The sequence below is a fragment of the Muntiacus reevesi genome, chromosome 3 (assembly GCF_963930625.1).
Source record: "Muntiacus reevesi chromosome 3, mMunRee1.1, whole genome shotgun sequence".
NCBI lineage: Eukaryota > Metazoa > Chordata > Mammalia > Artiodactyla > Cervidae > Muntiacus > Muntiacus reevesi.
Window position 1 is genome coordinate 177,628,137 of NC_089251.1, and position 9,138 is coordinate 177,637,274.

Genomic DNA, 9,138 nt, shown 5'->3' on the forward strand with positions numbered 1-9,138 from the left:
TTTAATTTATTAAACTCAAAATTTTGGAGAAAAACAGTCATTTGGGAACCTAGAATTTCTGAGTTTTCAAGCTCTGAGGGATGTGTAAAGTTTCTCGGAAAACCCTAAGAAAGGGGACACATGGACCAATAGGCACCATCTGTAGGAGACCAACTCCAGCCACATCCGGCTTGAGGGTGGTTTCTGGGCTTCCCTGGGACCTGTGCCCTGTCTCTTTCTAGCCCTTCTCCTCTCACCCAGACACTGACATTCTTCGTGGGACATGAGCAAAAGAGGCCAAAGAACTTGTTGCTGATGGAGTAACCAAGCAGTCCCCTCCGGTCCTGCTCCCTGTTTGCTCCGTAAGCAGCGAAACCGCAGTCAGCTGGAGACTTTGTCCCTGAGGACTGCCTCTCCATAGAGCGGCCAGTGTGACCTTGGGGATGGAGATGAGGGGGAAGTGGAGACAGACCACCAGGACGCGGATAGCAGTTAGCGCACCCGCAATCCACTTTATTCCAGCTGCAGTCCACGCAGCGGACTATAATGGGATTTTGTCCTATAATGGGATTTTGTCCCCTCAACCCCTGTCGGAAAAAGTCATAGGAATGTGGCCTGGGTTTGTCATTAATCCAAACTCTGAATTGCCCCACAGTCACCAGAGAACATGAAAATTCAAGAAAACTGAACTGATGTCTCAGGGATAAAGTCCTTGACGTAGGAGAAAATATGATGATATGAGTAGTGGACAGATTTCTATATAAAGATATATCCATATGTAGGTATATATAATATCAAGAGACATGATTCTACATAGATATGGTTCATATATAGGAAACTGTATACTAACATAAGGGCCAAATAGAAAACTTTCCAACTAAACTTTTTATGTAAAATTATATAAATGCAGATCCTCTCTGAACAATAGTGAAATGAAGAAGTGAAGTCGCTCAGTCGTGTCTGACTCTTTGTGACCCCGTGGATTGTAGCCTACAAGGCTGCTCCGTCCATGGGATTCTCCAGGCAAGAATACTGGAGTGGGCTGCCATTTCCTAGAAGCATCATGAAATACACAATGTATTAAAAAGGTGTTGACTGTTTATAATAGCCAGGACATGGAAGCAACCTAGATGCCCATCAGCAGATGAATGGATAAGGAAGCTGTGGTACATATACACCATGGAATATTACTCAGCCGTTAAAAAGAATTCATTTGAATCAGTTCTAATGAGATGGATGAAACTGGAGCCCATTATACAGAGTGAAGTAAGCCAGAAAGATAAAGAACCTTACAGCATACTAACACATATATATGGAATTTAGAAAGATGCTAATGATAACCCTATATGCAAAACAGAAAAAGAGACACAGAAGTACAGAACAGACTTTTGGACTCTGTGGGAGAAGGCGAGGGTGGGATGTTTCGAGAGAACAGCACGTATATTATCTATAGTGAAACAGATCACCAGCCCAGGTGGGATGCATGAGACAAGTGCTCGGGCCTGGTGCACTGGGAGGACCCAGAGGGATCGGGTGGAGAGGGAGGTGGGAGGGGGGATCAGGATGGGGAATACATGTAACTCCATGGCTGATTCATGTCAATGTATGACAAAACCCACTGCAATGTTGTGAAGTAATTAGCCTCCAACTAATAAAAATAAATGAAAAAAATAAATAAATAAAAAGGTGTTGAGTAATTTTCCATTATATATATATGTGGAATCTAGAAAGATGATACTGATGAACCTATTTGCTGGGCAGTAATGGATATGCAGGCATAATGTCCATGCAGACATCATGGACATGGGGGTGGCTGGAAAGAAGAGGGTGGGACGAATGGAAGAGAAGCATTAAATACATACACCAACACATGTAAAACAGCCAGTGGGAATTTGTTGTATGATGCAGGAAACTCAAACCAGGGCTCTGTGACAACCTAGAGGGTGGGATGGGGTGGGAGGTGGGAGTGAGGTTCAAGAGGGAGGGGACTTGTATGTACCTATGGCTGATTCATGTTCGTGTATGGCAGAAACCAATACAGTATTATAAAACAAATACCTTTAAATTAAAAATAAATAAAAAATTTTTTTTAAAAAGCAAGGTGCTCTTTGTTGACTATGAATCACTCCCCCTACATGGAAGCATTTAAAAGAGAGACATAGGTTGGAGAATTCACCTTATCTTTTTCAAGTCAAGAGAGTATAGCTCTATGTATAATAGCTTATACATAAGTATAGCTTATGTATAATAGATACTAGAATATTTGCTGAATATTGTTGCTGAATTCTTCAGCCTAATATCTAATATCTAACACTTGCACAAGTTAAAGGTACATATAAATAAAATTCTTTGTGATATAAAGAGGGCAAAATTATAGTGGGTTTTTAGAGGATAATGATTTTTAGATAATAATTAGCACAATGGCAGAGTTTCTCACAATTTAGTGAACTTAAAAATCGCCAAGGAGCATATTTTAAATTCAAATTGCCTGCCAGCTGTGAGAAATTCTGATTTACTAGTCTGGTGAGGCCCAGGAAGCTGCAGTTTTAATAAGCAACCCATGAGGTTAGATCACGATGGTTGGGGAATCACACTTTGAGCAACTGTTCCCTAAGGGACTGGCCTCAAATAGGCCATTCTGGATGACTGAATGGGTCTAGAAATTGCCCTACAAGGAACAAAATCCATACTGGATCAATCATAATTTCAAAATACCCACAATTAGCCTTAACACTTCACATTCAAGTGTTTCATTCAGTGGTGGATCACTCTTGAGATTACCAGAGGTCACTCACATCTCAGGAGCCCTCTGGGCAATTCAACCTGCTCTGTGGTTTAAAGCCTGCCTGGATGATCTGCAAGGAAAAGTCTGATGGTGTGAGGGCAGAGAGGAGAGGACCCTGGAGGGTAGGCATGCTGAAATGCCAGGTCCAGGGAAACTAAGGATAAAATAAAAGGACTAAGCTATTGGGGAGGAAAGAGCAACTGATACAAAAGGAGAGAATAAAGGAGGCTCCGAAGCAGAAGAAAGGGGAGCAGAGAGTGGAGGGTGTAAACCCACACCAGCTCCTTCTCCGTGTGCCTGTCCCCTGACAACCAGAAAACCGGAGTTATCATCAGTTCACTTCAGTCGCTCAATCGCGTCCAAATGCAGCACGCCAGCCTTCCCTGTGCTTCGCCAACTCCTGGAGCTTACTCAAACTCATGTCCATCAAGTCGGTGATGCCATCCAACCACCTTATCCTCTATCATCCCCTTGTCCTCCTGCCTTCAATCTTTCCCAGCATCAGGGTGTTTTCCAATGAGTCAGCTCTCCGCATCAGGTGGCCAAAGTATTGGAGCTTCAGCTTCAGCATCAGTCCTTGCAGTGAATATTCAGGACTGATTTCCTTTAGGATTGATTGGTTTGATCTCCTTGCAGTCCAAGGGACTCTCAAGAGTCTTCTCCAACACCGCAGTTCAAAAGCATCAATTCCTCAGCACTCAGCCTTCTTTATGGAGTTAGCGTACTTGTTACTTTTACTTGGTTTCACTTACTTTGTATAATTTTACAATGTTGCCACTGGCAGAGATTATACAGAGTCTCTCCTTCAACCCTTTAATTTCATGGATAAAGAAACAAATGGACCTTCCTACACTGTTGTTGGGAATGTAAATTGGTGCAGTCATTATGAAGAAGAGTATGGAGGTTTTTTAAAAAACTGAAAATAGAGTTACCATATGACTCTGCAATCCTACCCTTGGGTATGTATCCAGAGAAAAACATGGTCTGAAAGGATACGTGCACCCAATACTCACTGCAGCACTGTTTACAATAACCAAGACATGGAAGCATCTTACATGTCCCTCGACAGAGGAATGGATAAAGAAGATGTGGGATATATGTTCAATGGACTGTTACTCAGCCATTAAAAAGAATGAAATAAAACCATTTGCAGCAACATGGATGGACCTGGAGTTTGTCATACTGAGTGAAATAAGCCAGACAGAGAAAGAGAAATATTGTGTGATATCGCTTATATGCAGAATCTAAAAAGAAATGATACATACGAACTGATTCAAGAAACAGAAAAAGGACTCCCTGACTTAGAGAACAAAATTATGGTTACCAGGGGGTAAGGATGGGAGGAAGGGATAGTTAAGGAGTTTGGGATTGACGGGTACATGCTGCTATATTTAAAATGGGTAACTAACAAGGACCTATTGTGTAGCACAGGGAACTCTGCTCAATGTTACGTGACAGACTGGATGGGAGGAGAACAGATACGTGTATATGTATGGCTGAGTGGCTCTGATGTGCATCTGAAACTGTCACAACTCTGTTCATCAGCTATACTCCAATATAAGATAAAAAAAATTTTTTTTAAGATATAAACAAATGAAAGATGCAAAACTTACTAGGGAGTACCTTTAGGTAAAATAAAACAATCTTGGCAGGAAATGTCCAAATTACCAAGAAGGGAGAAGAGCACCACTAAGTTATATAAGTTCATTGTTAGCCTGAAGGCGAGGGCAGAAGATAGTGTAGCTGAAAGTCAACGGTTTAAGTCACCTGTGTTCAGTGCGTGTGTGCTGAGTCGTGTCCAACTCTTTGTCACCCCATGGACCGTAGCCCACCAGGCTCCTCTGTCCGCGGGATTCTCCTGGCAAGAATCCTGGAGTGGGTTGCCCTGCCCTCCTCCAGGGGATCTTCCCAACCCAGGGATTGAACCGTGTCTCCTTTGTCTCCTGCACTGCAGATTCTTTACCACTGAGCAAGTGGTAAAGTGCTTATTATTATATTGACACATCATTTGTATGAGGTTGTGGGACCTTGATCTCTTACCTCCTGTCTGTGAAATAAAAGAATACCTCCCTCAAGTGCTGTTGTGAAAAATCAAATGAATCCCTTGTTATAAACCATTTATCACCTTGTTATCAACCATTTATCAAATGGTTGATACTTTTAAGCTTTCATTTTGTTCTTTCCTCTCAATTCAAAAGGATTTGCTGCCGTTTTGTAATAATCTTTAATTTTTTTTTTAAACATTCCTGGAACACCCACTATCTGCTGGGGGGCTGGGTGTGCTAATGGGGATAACCTACAGTAGCTCTCTTCAGAAAGCTCCTGTTTGGTGAGAAAGACCAACACACAGACAATTTTAAATTAATATGGATGCACTTATAAATTAATATGGATTCGGTACAGCCAAGATGTAACATGAGCCTAGAAAAGGACATGTAACCCAATAGAATTACTTTGCCAACAAAGGTCTGTCTAGTCAAAGCTATAATTTTTCCAGTAGTCATATATGAATGTGAGAGTTGGACTATAAAGAAAGCTGAGAACCAAAGAGTTGATGCTTTTGAACTGTGATGTTGGAGAAGACTCTTGAGAGTCCCTTGGACTACAAGGAGATCCAATCAGTCAATCCTGAAGGAAATCATCCCTGAATATTCATTGGAAGGACTGATGCTGAAGCTGAAACTCCAATACTTTGGCCACCTGATGCGAAGAACTGGCTCATTGGAAAACACCCTGATGCTGGGAAAGATTGAAGGCAGGAGGAGAAGGGGATGATAGAAGATGAGATGGTTGGATGGCATCACCGACTTGATGGACACGAGTTTGAATAAGCTTCGGGAGTTGGTGAAGCATGGGGAAGGCTGACGCGTGCTGCAGTCCATGGGGTTGCAAAGAGTCAGACATGACTGAGCGACTAAATTGAGCTGAACTGAACTGAGGGCGTAAGGGGTACCAAGAAATGACACCCAATTTGATCCTTAAGAGATCATAGAGATCATAAAGGACATCTATGGTCTTGACTCTGCCCAACATCATTTCTCCCTTTTTGGAAGGAATGTTACCTCTTCCTTTAGGTAATTGCTCCTCTCTTGTGCCAATCAAATTTTGTGGAGCTGTCAATCACTTCTCTACCTTGCCTTGGGGTGGGCTTATGCCTCAAGAACAGCCAATCATAGGCTTCAAACCCTGTGATAATGATTAACCTAAAAGAGAAGATGGGAGATCCAGGCTAGGCCCATCTGAGTCCTTCCAGAAGAGTTTTCACAATAACACTGGAAGGGAATCTTCTTTCTTCTCTTTGGAATTAGTTTGCTGGAGCAGCATAAAATAGAATCTCTCCACACCCATCTCCTGCTCCTACTGCTACCTTGAGTTCTATACCTATAGAGGAGAAAATAAAGTACCACATCTGGAGCTGAATAAATGCGGGAAAGGAGACTTGAGGATGTGAGAGTTCCTGGTTTCCACATACAAAAGGGTGCCCTTTCTATAGCTCCATTCTTCTCAGTGTTCACCTAGGTGGGAATTCTATCACTTGTGACTAAACAAGCCCAGTATAATATAAACGTTAACCAGGGACCTTCCAGGTGGTCCAGTGGCTGAGACTCTGCACTCTCAAGGCAGGAGGCCCAGGGTCCGATCCCTGGCCGGGGAACTAGATTTCACATGCCACTGAACTAAAGATTCTGCATGTCGAACTTAAGACCCAGTGCAGCCAAATATATAAATAAATACTTTTTAAAATAATAATAAATAAATAATTATCTTCATGATAGGAAGTCAATAGATAAAATCTAAACCTTAAAAAAGGAAACAAGGAGCATTACAAGCTTGTTACTTAGAGATTTAGAGGTAATATCAGAAGAGTAACTTAAAAGTACAAAGTGGATGCTTCTGAGAAAGAGAATATGGAGAAAAGCCATTGCAGACTGACATTTGTCTTTGAAAACTTTGTAGAACTAGCTCATCCTTAATTATGAGCATGTTTAACTTTAAAAGAAAATAGTAGGCTGACAGAATTCTTAAGTGAATGCAGAACAGTTTGAAAAGCAGCGGTTTATGGTTAGAACTAGAGACCCAGATCTGAGTACAGAGGGCAGGTCACATTATGACTTTTGTGGACCCTATAGACACTTTTGACTCTGTGGATCCCTCCCACTCTAATATCAATATTGTAAATTATTTTTTGTGTAATTTATATGTTTCAACATTTTTTTTTCTTCTTAGACAAAATTTAATAAAATTTCATGGGCTTTTTAAACATACCATGGTCCCCCCCAAAAATAATAGTAATATCATGGTCCCTAAGCACTGTACCTACTGATTAGATCCATCCTACAGGAGAAACATACAGAAAAATACAGAGTTCATTTACTCTATAGTTAATGCTTTTTCTGCTAGGTATCAAAATTTCTAGGTCAGAATGATGGCAAATTAAATAATTTTATAAACAATAAAACTTTCTTTTGGTCTGATTCCAACACTGTTAGTACATTACACAGTATTTTCTCTTGATTTTTCTAAATTTGTTTCAGAGCAGTAACATCATGTTGAAATGCTTGAACCTAGCAGCTTAATACAAGCTTCCCTGGTGGCTCAGCAGTAAAGAATCTGCCGGGAATTCAGGAGATGCAGGTTCAATCCCTGGGTCAGGCAGATTCCCTGGAGAAGGAAACGGATACCCACTGCAGTATTCTTGCCTGGGAAATTCCATGGTCAGAGGAGCCTGGTGGGGCTACAGTGCATGGGGTCTCGAGAGTCAGACAGCACTTAGCAACTAAACCACCACCACAGATGCTTAATATAAACCAATATCAAACTTGCTGGATGTATTTGCAATTTTCAATAGGATTATTCTCAACCGAATACAATATTAAAAGGCTTTCTGTCTCCAATTCTTTCTCCATTATTATAAAGTGAACTTGATATTTGCCATTGAGTTACAGTCCTCCTACTTCTGCATGAAGATTATGTCATACATTGTGATTAACTTAATCATTCCCATTTCAGTTAGTTAAGTTGAGGAGATTAAGACTTTGTGCCAAAGATGCAAGTGAAAATTAAAAGAATTTCTTTAAAATGTGTTTGAATAGTAATCCCTGACCAGGGATTGAACCCACATCCCTTGCATTGGAAGGCAGAGCCTTACCCACTGGACCAGCAGGGAAGTCTTTCCACTTCAGCATATCTAAAACTGAACTTCCCTTTACTATTATCTCCCTCACTTGACTTAATCCAGTCTTTGGTACCACAATACTGGTCACTCTTAGCTTGAACCTAGGATTCTTGCCTCTCCTCCCCACTTGCAATTACATATAGATGGCACCACACCCCACCCCCACCATTCCTTCTTTTCTCTGTACTAAAACTTTCATAATTGCCTCCTAATTACAGCTTTCTCTTTCAATCCACCCTACACTTTTCATTGCAACGTGCTGTTAAAATCATGTTGTTCAAGAGTCTTCAACAGCTCCCAATAAAATGGCCTCTTGCATAGAACTGGCCATTTGAATCTGGTAGCAAGCTACTCTTTGCTATTCTCAGACTTTTTAATTTACTTTTTGTCAAAAAGTCTTTTGCAGTGCACCTCCATGGCTTGGGTCGCTCTGTTCCTTCCTCTGGAGCATCCACTGGTGACTTTTGTTTTTCTAATGTGGCTCAAGTCCTTCTCTTTGAAGCTTTTCCTGTCTACTCATCATAAAAGGAGGCTTTCCCAGGTGGTGCAGTGGTGAAAAATTCGTCAGGCAGGAGACGCAGGTTCAATCCCCGGGTCAGGAAGATCCCCTGGATAAGGAAATGGAAACCCACTCCAGTATTCCTGCCTGAGAAATCCCATGGACAGAGGAGCCTGGGGGTTGCAGTCCACGAGGTTGCAAAGAGCTGTACACAACTGAAGTGATTGAGCACACATGCACACATCTCACAATGATTTTGTCCTTTGGATTCTACACACTTATTGTCATTATCATTCATTTAAAATGTGTCATACTGCCTTTTGGAGTTCCCTGGTGGTCTAGTGGTTAGGATTTAGCACTTTCACTGTCATGGCCCAGGTTCAATTCCTGGTCAGGAAGCTGAGATCCCACAAGCTGTGTGACCAAAAAGAAAACGGCATTATACTTCCTTTTATGTTTAATTACAGCCTCCTATTTATGAATCTTGTTTCCTGAACAAGTTATAAACTCCTGAGGTCCTAGAGTCTGTCAGATTCTAACATGGTAGACACAAATAGGCCATGTTAGACATGGCCTAACATGGCAACATGGTAGGTTCCCATTCAATAATTGATGGAGAATAGCAAAATACTTTTGGCTGAACTTTTCCACTTCCATGCAGATAGTGGGCATTGTAAAATATATATGTGTACATGAATG

The 9,138-nt window shown here is 41.3% G+C and overlaps 1 non-coding gene across 1 annotated transcript; it reads left to right on the forward strand.

The window, feature by feature from the left end:
* Window positions 1–8,766: 8,766 nt before the first annotated feature.
* Window positions 8,767–8,838, forward strand: TRNAE-UUC (transfer RNA glutamic acid (anticodon UUC)). Its single transcript has one exon. It is a non-coding gene; the product is annotated as a tRNA-Glu (tRNA).
* Window positions 8,839–9,138: the final 300 nt, after the last annotated feature.